Below are 16,224 nucleotides of genomic sequence, written 5' to 3'. Positions count from 1 at the left end.
ACTACTCTCTACTACTAACTCTCTACTCTCTATTACTCGCTCTCTACCTCTCTCTACCTCTCTCTCTACTACTCTCTACCTCTACACCTCTACCTATACACCTCTACCTCTCTACCTCTCTGTACATGCACACATATGCACATATATGTATGCCTATATATGCATATGCATTTATATATATGTATGTGTATATATATATATATATATACATATATAAACATATAAATATAATCTGCATATCTATATAAATATAAATGCATGCAAACATATACATATATGCATGCATATGCATGGTATGTACATCAAAGTTTGAAAAACTCTAATACAAGCAAAGCTAAAAAGCCACCTAATTACAAACAGAATTGCTTTAACTTAAACGAGGGCGAGACCTATTGCATTTTCAATGCTTGTTTACTTTGATTCCATCAAGAAGGCATTCAGATGTGTCACACATTTTCCATAAATTCTGAATGGTAGCACTCTAGTTGCTCATTAGATCACTGTAGTAAAGCTACTGCTCACCAGGGAAGTCTGCTGCTGGTATTCAAAGTGCATGTTTCAGTCTGCATGTCAGAATTTTTTAATGAAATGGAAGAGGATTTGAGAAGTTAAAATGTGCCCTAATCTTTCTTTCTGCAGCACTAATCATAATTTCTATGGCAAAATGAACCCCCTCATTTTGTTCCTTTGCAAATTAAATGTTTTAAGTGTTACCACTTTATTCCACTCAAGATGGCATCAGGTGTGCCATACTTGTGTCATAAGTAAGACTGTTAGCGCTCTAGTTGTTCTTTAAAACACTCTGGGACATTCTGTCATTGGGATATAATTGGGCTACATCTCGGTGATATTTGTGCTACATTTGGGCTCTTTGGTCTCTGGTGGCCATCTTGGGAGACTTATTTGTTTTGAAGTTTCCTAATTTACTCATTTACAACAGTCTCCTCAGTAGGAAATACTTTCAGGTTTTTTACTTTCATTCCATCAAGAAGGCATTCAGATGTGTCACACAATTGCCATAAATTCAGATTGTTAGCACTCTAGTTGCTTATTAGATCACTGTAGTAAAGCTACTGCTCACCAGTGAAGTCTGCTGCTGGTATTGAAAGTGCATGCTTCAGTCTGCATGTCAGAATTTTTTAATGAAATGGAAGAGGATTTGAGAAGTCACTCAAAATGTGCCCTAATTTACTTTTTTCCGCACTAATCATAATTTCTATGGCAAAATGAACCTCCTCATTGTGTTCCTTTTAAATTAAACTACTCACTCTCTACTACTCACTCGCTACTACTTTCTACTACTCTCTCTACTACTCTCTCTACTACTCTCTCTACTACTCTCTCTACTACTCTCTACTACTCTCTACTACTCACTCTTTACTACTCACTCTCTACTACTCACTCTCTACTACTCACTCTCTACTACTCTCTACTACTCACTCTACTGCTCTCTACTACTCTCTAGCACTCACTCTCTACTACTCTACTACTCACTCTCTACTACTCACTCTCTACTATTCTCTCTACTACTCCCTCTCTACTACTCCCTCTCTACTACTCCCTCTCTACTACGCACTCTCTACTACTCACTCTCTCCTACTCACTACTACTCTCTACTACTCACTCTCTACTACTCACTCTCAACTCCTCACTCTCTACTACTCTCTCTACTACTCACTCTCAACTCCTCACTCTCTACTACTCTCTCTACTACTCACTCTCTACTACTCTCTACTACTCTCTACCACTCACTCTCTACTACTCTACTACTCACTCTCTATTGCACTCTACTACTCTCTCTCTACTACTCTCTCTCTACTACTCACTCTCTACTACTCACTCTACTACTCTCTACTACTCACTCTCTACTACTCACTCTACTACTCTCTCTCTACTACTCTCTCTCTACTACTCACTCTCTACTACTCACTCTCTACTACTCACTCTCTACTACTCACTCTCTACTACTCTACTACTCTCTACTACTCTCTCTGCTACTCACTCTCTACTACTCTCTACTACTCACTCTACTACTCTACTACTCTCTCTACTACTCTCTCTACTACTCACTCTCTACTACTCTCTCCCAACTACACACTCTCTACTACTTGGTCTCTACTACTCACTCTACTACTCACTCCACTACTCACTCTCTACTACTCCCTACTACTCACTCTCTACTACTCTCTACTGCTCACTCTCTACTACTCCACTACTCTCTACTAATCACTCTCTACTACTCACTCTGTACTACTCTCTACTACTCACTCTCTACTACTCTCTACTACTCACTCTCTACTACTCACTCTCTACTACTCTCTACTACTCACTCTACTACTCTCTACTACTCACTCTTTACTACTCTCTACTACTCTACTTCTCACTCTCTACTACTCACTTTCTACTACTTACTCTACTACTCTCTCCTACTCACTCTCTGCTACTCTCTCTACTACTCTCTATTACTCATCCTCTACTCTTTACCTCTCTACCTCTCTCTCTACTACTCTCTACCTCTCTACCTCTACCTCTCTACCTCTACGTCTCTACCTCTACACCTCTACCTCTCTCTACCTCTCTATACGCACACATATGCATATGCATTTATATATATGTATGTGTATATATATATATATATACATATGTATATAAACATATATATATCTGCATATCTATATAAATACAAATATAAATGCATGCATACATATACATATATGTATGTTATGTACATGAAATTTTGAAAAACACTAATAAAAGCAAAGCTAAAAAGCCACCTAATTACAAACAGAATTGCTTTAACTTAACCCCTTAGCTGCCAGGCCTTTTCCCCCTCCTGTGCCAGGCCTTTTTTTGGCTATTTGGGGTAGTGCGCGCTTAGGCCCCTGTAACTTTTTGACCGCATTAGGTAGCCACGCCAAATTTGCGTCCTTTTCTTCCAACATCATGGGGATTCTAAAGGTACTCAGGGTTTGTGGAGTCCCCTGGAGGGGTCACAGAAAAGAGCCAAAATACAGCAAAATGTTGGGTTTTTTTGGAAAAATTGGAAAAACGGGCTGCAAATGAAAGCATCTGGGTTTTTCCCTGCAAATGTTATCAAAAAAGGGTTTGTGGGGTTGAAATCACCATTTTCCCAGCTTTTCGGCGATACTTGACTTTTGTCAGAAACCCAACATTTTTTACACAGTTTTGGCATTTTTCTGGGACAGAGCCTATTTTTGCTATTTTTTGTGCTTTTGACCTCCTTCCAGTTAGTGGCAGAAATGGGTACAAAAGCAATAGTGGATCCTGGAAAGCTATACATTTTCGAAAAGAAGACAACATTCTGAATTCAGCAAGGGGTCATTTGTGTAGATCCATCAAGGTTGTTTTATAGAAACAAACAGTTAAATGTAGGATAAATTGAAATTTAGTTGAAAAAAACAGCCTTTTGTGTCAACCTTTTCACCTGTAACTTCTTCTAATTATGACAGCTCTTTGAAAGCAATATACCATTGCATCCGCTGGACATTACTGGTTTTGGGGATATATAGGACTTGTAGGTTCACCAAGAACCAGACGAACCCAGAGCCAAAAACTGAGTAGTAACTTGCAATGGTTTTTTATTATGTACCGGGTATATAGTAATTATTCTGTAAAAAAGTGTACATGGAAAAATCAGTATGAAAGACACCTATGTATTTCTGAAATGGGAACAAAATATAGAGTTTAGAAACAGTAGATATTTGCACATTTCTGAAATTGGGAATACTCATACTAGCATGAGAATTATCAGTCATTTTTTAGAATGACTTCTTTTTTACACAATATCTTTCATTTGGAAAGCAGAAATGCATGGAAAGTCAATAGATAATAACAGTTCCTTTACAAATCTGAATTACCCTAAGTCTCCCGATAAAAATGGTACCTCACTTGTGTGGCTAGGCATAGTGCCCACGACAGGAAACGGCGCAAAACGCAACGTGGTCACATCACATTTTCACAATGCAAAATTACCCTTTTTTTGCAAAGTGCCTAGCTCTAGTTTTTGAACCCTAGCTCTGCGGGCACCTTGGGAAACCTAGCAAACCTATACATTTTTTAAAACTAGACACCCAGGGGAATCCAGGATGGGGTGACTTGACTGCCTCCCACCATGGTCTGTTACCCAGAATCCCTTGCAAACGTAAAAAAATGACCAAAAAAACACATTTTCCCCACATTTCTGGGATGGAAAGTTCTGGAATCTGCGTGGATCCACAAATTTCCACCCACCGCCCAAAACGTACTGATGCGACATTTGGGATAGGCAATGTTGATGTCGCATCACTGCGTTTTGGGCCCTTGCCTGCCGCGGGTACTTGGGCCTCCCACACAAGTGAGGCACCATTTTTACCGGGAGACCTGGGGGAACGCTGGGTGGTGGTTAATTTGTGTGAGCCCGGTGATGCCACTACTTTCCCACCCCAAAATGTGTGAAAAAAGTGATTTTTTCAGCAAAAATTGAGGTTTGCAGGGGATTCTGGGTAAGGAAACGTTGGGGGATCCACGCAAGCCATACCTCCCAGGAAGCCGACGGGTGTCTAGTTTTCAGAAATGCATGGGTTTGGTAGGTTTCCCTAGATGGCCGCCGAGCACCGGGCCAAAAACCTAAGTGACCCCCCTTGCAAAACCAGGTGGTTTTGCGACAGGCCATTTTGATGTCGCCTCACTGCGTTTTGGGCCCTTGCCTGCCGCGGTTACTTGGGCCTCCCACACAAGTGAGGCACCATTTTTACTGGGGGAACGCTGGGTGGTGGTAAATTTGTGTGAGCCCGGTGATGCCACTACTTTCCCACCCCAAAATGTGTGAAAAAAGTGATTTTTTTTTTCAGCAAAAATTGAGGTTTGCAGGGGATTCTGGGTAAGGAAACGTTGGGGGATCCACGCAAGCCATACCTCCCTGGAAGCCGCCAGGAGTCTAGTTTTCAGAAATGCGTGGGTTTGGTAGGTTTCCCTAGATGGCCGCCGAGCACGGGCCAAAAAGACAGTTGACCCCCTTGCAAAACCAGAACGTTTTGACATTGTTTCTACAACGTGAGAATTTTGGCACAATATTGCATGGACAATGTGACCGATATTTTGAGGTTTGCAGGACATTGAGGATAAAAAACCTTTTTGGAATTCACAAGAGAGACATCACCATGAACTCCCATGGGTTTACGACAATATCTACAGTCGGTGGGTTATTTTTACATGGAACATACACCTTGGCAGAGAAACTAAAAAGACAAAGAATCCTGCACAGCCACCTATTCCTCAAACGCACACACATACTGGTTGGATTTGTCACGAGGGCGAGTGATGGTTCAGTATATTAAATTTTATTAACAAGAGATTTCACAAAAATGAAATGCACTGTCAATAATTCAATGGAGAAAAAACTGAACCAATGACTCACAGCTCGTGAGCTGTAAAGCCACGGCAAGGCACCATCCGCTTTACAGGCCATTCACACACCTTTCATACGTGATACACACAAGACCATTCGCACCACCAGGCACAAAAACAACACATTACAAAATTCACAAAAGGGACAAGGTACACCCTGCTTCAGAAAGGCAAATATTACTGCACAGCCATCTAATCCTCAAGCACACACACATACTGGTTGGATTTGGCACGAGAGTGAGTGATGGTTCAGAATATACAATTGTATTAGCAAGTGATTTCACAAAAATGAAATGCACTGTTAATAATTGAAAGGGCGAGAAACTGAACCATTGACTCACAGCTCGTGAGCTGTAAAGCCATGACAAGGCACCAACCTCTTTACAGGCCATTCATACACCTTTCATACGCATGAGACATACAAAACCATTCATACCGCCAGCCGCGGGCCCATCACATAACAAAACTCACACCAGCACACAGCGCCATTCAAGGGCCCATCACTTTCACACGCCCACATTCCTGACACAGCAACTACACAAGCAGATGGATTGCGTGGAGTGGCACTCAGCTAGCAGTGTGTGTAGTGACCAGCAGCAAGTCACTACTCACACAGCCAGCCGAGCACCAGTCCACGCACACCGCTAGCCGAGCACCAGTCCACGCACACCGCCAGCCAAGCGCCAGTCCACGCACACCGCCAGCCAAGCACCAGTCCACACACACCGCCAGCCAAGCACCAGTCCACACACACTGCCAGCCAAGCACCAGTCCACGCACACCGCCAGCCAAGCACCAGTCCACGCACACCGCCAGCCAAGCACCAGTCCACGCACACCGCCAGCCAAGCACCAGTCCACGCACACCGCCAGCCAAGCACCAGTCCACGCACACCGCCAGCCAAGCACCAGTCCACGCACACCACCAGCCAAGCACCAGTCCACGCACACCGCCAGCCAAGCACCATTCCACGTACACCGCCAAAGAAGTGCCAGTCCACACACACTGCCAACACAGTTAGGATTTTTTTAGACAAAAATAAAAACACAAACAAATCACAAATAGATACAAATCTACAAACACAAAATCAGAAACTAAACACATTGCACTAACGCCAACCTTGAAACAGAATCAAATTTTTCAAAGAATACAAACCAATCAGTTAACTTTACCACTCATGATTGCTCCCAAAAATTATTTTGTGTATGGTACGCTCTAAAACAAGCAGGGACACACAGCCCAGGTTTAGATGGACAGTCGGAGCAGTACATACGAGACTCCTTCCGCTTATCTCTTCGCCAATAGACTCTACATCTCCTAGTGGGAAAATCTTTTGCCGGTGTGGGAGGGATGAAATCAGGAAAGTGGCGATCTTTCAATCGAACCACATCCTCCACCACTCCAAATCTAGGAACACTTGCCTGTTCCACAACAACAAGGCTAGCTATCACAGAGTGCTGAAACTGAAGAAATGTCAACTTTGACGCAGGAGAACACTCCTTGAACACAATAAAAGCATTGAACATTGCTAATTCGAAGAAATGGATGGCCAACTTCTTATACCAAACATAAGCCTTCCGAATAGCAGAGTAAAGTTCCAACCTCTGATCTACTCTGTCAACACCACCCATGTGCTTATTGTAGTCTAGAATGCACACAGGTTTGCGCACTTCAGCAACCTGACCCCAAACAGCCACAGGTGAAGTACTCTCATCATGGATGGTAGTCAGCATGTACACATCCCTCCTGTCCACAAATTTTACAGCTAGTAGTTCATCACTACGCAAGGAACTGCACTGCCCCCTCTGAAGTTTTTTGCAAACAAGCTCTTTCGGATAAGCTTTACGGTTAGAGCGGATTGTGCCACATGCAAAAGTGTCCACTTTATACAATTCCTTAAATAATTGCACAGCAGTATAGAAGTTATCAAGGTACAAATGGTGGCCTCTGTTAAACAGTCTCTTAGCAAGATCCCACACAATTTTCTCTGCAACTCCAAAAGTGGACGGACAACCTGGGGGGTCAATAGCAGAATCTCTACCAGTGTACACACGAAAATTAAAAACATATCCTGGCCTACTCTCAGACAACATATACAGCTTAATTCCATAGCGTGCCCTCTTGCTAGGGATGTACTGCCTAAAAACCAAACGGCCCTTGAACAAGACCAAAGACTCATCAATAGATATTTCTTTCCCTGGAGTATAGACCTCAGAAAATCGATCCACAAAGTGATCAAGAACGGGCCGAATCTTAAAAAGACGGTCACAGTCAGGGTGATCTCGTGGCAACGCCATAGAATTATCAACAAAATGCAGCATACGTAGCAAAAGTAAATACCGATTACGAGTCATAACTGCAGGAAATATGGCAGTTGCCAACAAGGGGCTAGTAGACCAATATGAAGCCAAGGTTGGCTTCCTTACCACACCCATCAATAAAGTCAAACCCAAAAACTTCTTAATCTCTTCCAGATATGTGGGAGTCCACCGGGTAGCTCTAGACTGGGGCCTAAGTTTGTCGCTGTTGTTCCTCAAAAACTGTTCAGCATACAAATTCGTCTGTTCAACAATCTTACCCAAAAATACATCATCCATAAACAACTGAAAAAACTGTATAGGCAAAAAGTTTTCACAATTCACTGTACACCCTGCATCACCGCTAAAGGCAGGCAACACCGGCTGCACCATGTTTTGATCAACCCAAAGTCCAGCACTTCCAGTAGGAAGCCTAGCAGCCTCAGACTGCAATCCAGATGCCTCTTGCACCATCGGCACAGCAGTTTCCTCCTCTAAGACAGGCACTTCATCCGCACTGAGAGTTGCTTCATCCACACCAAGAGTACCTTCATCTGCACTGAGAGTACCTTCATCATCCGATGATTCCATGTTGAGTGAAAACTCACTGCCAGAATCTTCCCCTCCCTCCTCTCCCTCGGACGCACTGTCAGTCTCATAATCATGCTCAGAGGAAGATTCAAGAAGCATACCGACCACCTGTTGAGCAGTCATTCTACGGCTAGCCATATTGCTTACTAATAAAGGTAACTTGTCAACAACAACAAACTCTTTGTAAAATAAGTAATAAGCAAAAAGCACCTTTATCAAAAACTCAAATATACTCCAAAACAATACCACTCACTTGCCAGAGGCAGCTAAACTACTCACCACCACCAACTCTGTACAGACACAGTATGGATCAACAATATCCCACTAAAAAAGAAAGAGAAAAGCAATTACACATAAGACTATGCAAAACACATCGCAAAGAATTTCATGCTCAAACCACTAACTAAATATGCCGCCATTATGAGATCACTTACAAAAAAATTCATTCAGACATTATATTATTACTCATTTGGTGTAAATACAACAACAAAAAATTTCTTACCAACACAATGCAACTACACAAAACTGCAGAACAGCCACCGTCGAAAAGCTTTAGACTAGAATAAAAAGAAGAAAAAAAACTTTATTGTAACATATGCATACAATGCTCTAGACCATCACGTACTGCGCAAAATGTATTGCTTGACCCTCCCACTTTCAAAAAGGAAAGATCGATGGCCCAATCCTTTACAAGCAACGCGGCGAGAATCTGGAACTGAGCCTCAGCTCCGGACCACCCCCTCCCTCTTCCCAGTCCTTCAAAACTAACCTCAAAGTTCTCCTCCTGCAAAGACACTTCCAAACTTAATTCACACCCTCTCTATTGTGTGAAGGAAGTCTTTACATTATAGGAAATTCTGTTCTCCATGCCCGTAGAAGTGCCTACCCAGTGTGTTCCTGTGTTTTGCGTGTCTGCCATTTATTGCACTTTTATACCTCTACTTGTACTTTGTACTCTTTTGTAAGTTGACACCACTACAGTACACCTGCTTGTGCTAAGACATCAAGCCTTCTAAGGTCTAGTGGGGCCTTCTACGGTGTAGCATGGGAATGTGCTCCCTCAGTACAGTGGTGTGGTGGACTGGTCATGAATGCTGAACCCGGTTCCCCATTTCCAATTTCAACAGCTCCGGCCATAGTGCCACATCCCCACTGAACGCCATACTTGCCCACTGAGAGAAACTCGCACTGCCTTCAGCTATAACCTAATTGTGCTCGCTATAAACACTTGGATGTGGCTCAATTCAAATTATGCACTTGATAAGAGTAATACACTGCCTAAAAAAAAAAAACACTCCTAGGGAATGCAAAGCATGTGCAATGTAAGCAGAAACAACATGGTAACCTAAACGATCTCTCACTAACTATTCAGAAATCAGCGAGTGGTTTCACCGGAAAAGTTATGGACATGACTAGAGGACCCTGAAGGGAACCGTTTCACTGTCCATTGCTTACATCCTTACAAAACATAAGCAGTATGGTAGACCACATCCATAAAAACCGAACCATGGTGCACATTGTGTTTTCCAATGCACCCATCAACCAGGTATTGCAGTACCTCCAGAAATGGTACACTCTCCCACCCTGGAAACAACAATGCTGTTCAAAGTTAGACGAGAAAACGAAAGTAGCACTTCACTGGCAAACTCTGATGCTGGTGTACTTGGATGCAAATAAAAACAATCTGGCCACTTTGCAACCCCTCTGTCTTACTTTATTTCGCCCCCCCCGGGAACAACAATACTGTTCAAAGGAAGACGAGAAAACGAAAGTAGCACTTCACTGGCAAACTCTGATGCTGGTGTACTTGGATGCAAATAAAATCAATCTGGCCACTTTGCAACCCCTCTGTCTTACTTTATTTTGCCCCCCCTGGGAACAACAATGCTGCTCAAAGTTAGACGAGAAAACAAAAGAAGCACTTCACTGGCAAACTCTGATGCTGGTGTACTTGGATGCAAATAAAATCAATCTGGCCACTTTGCAACCCCTCTGTCTTACTTTATTTCGCCCCCCCTGGGAACAACAATGCTGCTCAAAGGAAGGCCCTGAAGGGAACCGTTTCACTGTCCATTGCTTACATCCTTACAAAACATAAGCAGTATGGCAGACCACATCCAGAAAAACAGAACCATGGTGCACATTGTGTTTTCCAATTCACCCATCAACCATGTATTGCAGTACCTCCAGAAATGGTACACTCTCCCACCCTGGAAACAACAATGCTGTTCAAAGGAAGACGAGAAAACGAAAGTAGCAATACACTGGCAAACTCTGATGCTGGTGTACTTGGATGCAAATGAAATCAATCTGGCCACTTTGCAACCCCTCTGTCTTACTTTATTTCGCCCCCCCTGGGAACAACAATGCTGTTCAAAGTTAGATGAGAAAACAAAAGAAGCACTTCACTGGCAAACTCTGATGCTGGTGTACTTGGATGCAAATAAAATCAATCTGGCCACTTTGCAACCCCTCTGTCTTACTTTATTTCGCCCCCCCTGGGAACAACAATGCTGCTCAAAGGAAGGCCCTGAAGGGAACCGTTTCACTGTCCATTGCTTACATCCTTACAAAACATAAGCAGTATGGCAGACCACATCCAGAAAAACAGAACCATGGTGCACATTGTGTTTTCCAATTCACCCATCAACCATGTATTGCAGTACCTCCAGAAATGGTACACTCTCCCACCCTGGAAACAACAATGCTGTTCAAAGGAAGACGAGAAAACGAAAGTAGCAATACACTGGCAAACTCTGATGCTGGTGTACTTGGATGCAAATGAAATCAATCTGGCCACTTTGCAACCCCTCTGTCTTACTTTATTTCGCCCCCCCTGGGAACAACAATGCTGTTCAAAGTTAGATGAGAAAACAAAAGAAGCACTTCACTGGCAAACTCTGTGATGCTGGTGTATTTGTATACTAAAAAAAAACAGGGCACTTTGCAACCCCTCTGACTTATTTTGTTTCACCCCCCACCCCCCTACCAGCACCCACCGATCACAAGATGTAAAAGAAATCAATCTGGCCACTTTGCAATCCCTCTGTCTAACTTTATTTTGCCCCCGGGGAACAACAATGCTGTTCAAAGGAAGACCAGAAAACGAAAGTAGCACTTCACTGGAAAACTATGTGATGCTGGTGTACTTGGATGCACATACAATCAATATGGCCACTTTGCAACCCCTCTGTCTTACTTTCTTTCGCCCCCCCTTGGTACAACAATACTGTTCAAAGTTACACGAGAAAACGAAAGTCGCACTGCACTGGCAAACTCTGATGCTGGTGTATTTGGATGCAAATAAAATCAATCTGGCCACTTTGCAACCCCTATGGCTGACTTTATTTCGCCCCCCACCCCCATCCCACGCTAGCAGCACCCATGACGCAGAAAACGAGAAAAACGAAAACGAGCGGTTTTTTTTCACATCAATCTCATCAACAAGCGCCTGCACTTGGACGATCTAAGCGTATGGACAAAGCGGAGCCTACAAAAAAACATTTCTACCCCCCCAGCATTGTGCCCCCACCCTACCTAACCCATCGAAGCAATAACACCCCCTCCCCAGCCCCAAAACTGACCTTTACTCTCCGACGCGCAGGAAGCAAATGGCTTCCTGCGCCTCGGAGAGCAAAGGGGAAGCCTCCGGTGACGTCAGCGCGGCTCGCGCACTGACGTAGTTGATGACGCGGGCGGGGGGGCGGGGGGAGGCAGGGAAGGTCTTCCCCTGCCTCCCCAGTAAAAAAAAAAAATATCGCCGAATCACGGGGGAGCGCCAGCGTTTCCCCCAAGGGTGGGTCCCATGACGAGCTGGACTCGTCATGGGCACAGCGCGACTGTGCTCCATGACGAGTCCAGCTCGTCATGGGCACAGAAGGGGTTAAACTAGAGCGAGGCCTATTGCATTTTCAATGCTTGTTTACTTTGGTTCCATCAAGAAGGCATTCAGATGTGACACATTTGCCATAAATTCTGAATGGTAGCACTCTAGTTCCTCATTAGATCACTGTAGTAAAGCTACTGCTCACCAGGGAAGTCTGCTGCTGGTATTCAAAGTGCATGTTTCAGTCTGCATGTCAGAACTTTTTAATGAAATAGAAGAGGATTTGAGAAGTCAAAATGTGCCCTAATTTTTCTTTCTGCAGCACTAATCATAATTTCTATGGCAAAATGAACCCCCTCATTTTGTTCCTTTGCAAATTAAATGTTTTAAGTGTTACCACTTTATTCCAATCAAGATGGCTTCAGGTGTGCCATACTTGTGTCATAAGTAAGACTGTTGGCGCTCTAGTTGTTCTTTAAAACACTCTGGGATTTCTGTCATTGGGCTATACTTGGGCTACATCTCGGTGATATTTGTCCTACATTTGGGCTCTTTTGTCTCTGGTGGCCATCTTGGGAGACTTGTTACGAAGTTTCCTAATTTCCTCAATTACTACAATCTCCTCAGTAGGCATACTGTCACTTTTTAACTTTGATTCAATGAAGAAGGCATTCAGATGTGTCACACATTTGCCATAAATTCAGTATGTTAGCACTCTAGTTGCTCATTAGATCACTGTAGTAAAGCTACTGCTCACCAGGGAAGTCTGCTGCTGGTATTGAAAGTGCATGTTTCAGTCTACATGTCGGAGTTCTTTAATGAAATGGAAGAGGATTTGAGAAGTCTCTCAAAATGTGCCCTAATTTTTCTTTCTGCAGCACTAATCCTACATTCTATGGCAAAATGAACCCCCTCATTTTGTTCCTTTTTAAATTAAATGTTTTAAGAGTTACCACTTTATTCCAATCAAGATAGCTTCAGGTGTGCCATACGTTTATCATAAGTAGGAGTGTTAGCGCTCTAGTTGTTCTTTGGAACACTCTGGGAAGATGCAGTAGAACACAAAGGAATCAACTGACAGTCTCTGCCCTTGTTGGATGTACATGTTTTACTGAGAATGTCAGACTTCATTCTCACATGACTAAGAAAGATAATGTGAATTTACAGAAAATATGCTCTCAGTTTAGCTTATGATCACCTTCCAAACCTCTGTGGGAAAAGCATGTGAAAATAGTTTTCTCTCAAACATGATTCATGACATCCCAGCAGAAGGCTTTTTCACATGGTAAAATCACCTTAGAACATACCACAATTCCTAAAATAAGTATGGTACCATCAACAAATGATTTATGATGTAACTAAAGTTTTAAAACCTTCTATTAACTGCAATGTTTTTTAATGAGGTGCTATCATGTATATTGGTCCCAAGATGGCTGCCAACACTTCTTGGATGAAGTGCTGAAAGCCAATCAGATCTCACGATGAGATGTGTGGTTAGGCTCCGCCCAGATATATATGTGATTTTACTTTTGATTTTCTCAGGAACTACTGAACGGATTTACATCATTCAAGCAAAAGGCACGACTCTGAACCAAGGTCTACCTTTCTGCCAAATTTGGTGTAATTCCGTTCAGCAATTCGGGCTGTAGCTGTGTCAACAGGTCCTATGGGAAATTGCATGGGGAAAAAGCGTTTTGGGACCCCCTTTTTTCTCAGCTCCCGCTTGACGAATCACCACGAAACTTTCAGGATGGGAGCGGACCGGAGCTGGCCAAAAGTTTGGAAAGTTTTGCGAAGATTCGTCAACCGGTGCCAGACTTATTGGGAATAGAATGTTGCGGATTTCCTTGGAATATAGGTCCTAACTATAACTACCTACTGGCGACCGTCAGTAGGTAATATAAAAATATAAATATATATACAAGTATATATAAACACATATAGCTGCATAGATAAATACAAACGTATATATGCAAATAAATATATATATATATATAAACATATATGAAAAATAAATATATACACTTATATATGTAAACATATAAATGCATCCATATAGCTGTATACATAAATACATATATATGTATATGTTGATATGTATATAAATAAATAAATATCTAAAAATATATATATACAAAAATATAAGAATACGTATATATGCATATAAATATGTCAACAAATTAATATATAACATAAATATATATGCATACATATGTGTACATATATATATATTTATAAACATTTTCATGCTTATTTATATATGCAAACATATATATATCTATATAAATATGTGTATATGTAAATACAAATATGCATATGTATGCATATATTCAGGCACATAGAGTTATAGAAATATATATGCGTACATATATATACTTAACTAAATTATTACAGCCATAAATGCATTCACATATATGCATAAATATATCAAAATATATGTCACTATATATATGTATATGTACCTACATCTGTGTATATAATAATACATTTAAAAAATATATATGTATATATATATATATATATATATATATATATATATATATCCAAACACAAAGTCTCCTGTTACCGGAGCCCCCGACCCTTCAGGGCGACCTCTGTAAAATGGGCACGGAGCAGCCCATCAACTTAAACACCAAGAAAGCAGAGGCCCATTACTGGAAAAACGGCATTTATTTCAACATCTCGCAGCGCAGATTCCTTCCATTCACCTAACGTTTCGGCCCCAATTGGCCTTCCTCACAGGTGGAAGGTAAGATTCAAACTGCCAAGTGCGCTCATGCGTGCTTTTCAAAGTTCTTTTGCATCACGTGGCTAGATGTTAAAATACAAGTCCCACAGTGCACCGCAGATTTAATTTGAATGTAAACTGGAAATCCTCATTTTTATACTCAGCATACGATGTTAATACCTGTATAGCGGTGACACATGCGTTATTGTGGAATCCAATGTCAGCCAGGTGAGTAAATATTCCTTGCACATTGCTGTAATTGTTCAAAAAATGACGTGAATAAAACACCATCCTGCCAGCTGAAATACAGTAATGGGCCTCTGCTTTCTTGGTGTTTAAGTTGATGGGCTGCTCCGCGCCCATTTTACAGAGGTCGCCCTGAAGGGTCGGGGGCTCCGGTAACAGGAGACTTTGTGTTTGGAACTTAAGGAGGAGCATGACCCACACACGCGCCCAGCCTACTGAGGAGATGCCAATATGGTGAGAGGGTATGCGTGCTGGAAGGGATTCGTGATGAAGGACATTTATCTACGATCGTGCTGGCAGGATGGTGTTTTATTCACGTCATTTTTTGAACAATTACAGCAATGTGCAAGGAATATTTACTCACCTGGCTGACATTGGATTCCACAATAACGCATGTGTCACCGCTAAACAGGTATTAACATCGTATGCTGAGTATAAAAATGAGGATTTCCAGTTTACATTCAAATGAAATCTGTGGTGCACTGTGGGACTTGTATTTTAACATCTAGCCACGTGATGCAAAAGAACTTTGAAAAGCACGCATGAGCGCACTTGGCAGTTTGAATCTAACCTTCCACCTGTGAGCAAGGCCAATTGGGGCCGAAACGTTAGGTGAACGGAAGGAATCTGCGCTGCAAGATGTTGAAATAAATGCCGTTTTTCCAGTAATGGGCCTCTGCTTTCTTGATATATATATTTTAGTATACTTACATGTATATGCATATATATAAAAGTATACATTTTAATACACATATATTTGCATATTTATATGTATGCATACATATACAAATCTATGAAGATATATGTATAAGCATATATATGTATCCTTCAAATATACATAAAATATAACTGCATACATATGTATATGCATATATACATCACCATATATCCATACAATTATATGCATGCATTAAAAAAAACATAACATATATATGCATATATAATTATATATAAATATAAGCATATATAAGATCCATGCATATAAAAGCATTAGAAACATATACAAATATACTCTATTATATGCATATACATATATATCAAAACATTTATATAAATGCATTATTTCAGCCATATATATACATATATATATATATATGTTTGGATCGTTTGCACATATACATTAATGCATA

The sequence above is a fragment of the Triturus cristatus genome, chromosome 9, assembly GCF_964204655.1.
Source record: "Triturus cristatus chromosome 9, aTriCri1.1, whole genome shotgun sequence".
Lineage (NCBI taxonomy): Eukaryota > Metazoa > Chordata > Amphibia > Caudata > Salamandridae > Triturus > Triturus cristatus.
This window is presented reverse-complemented; position numbering follows the sequence as displayed.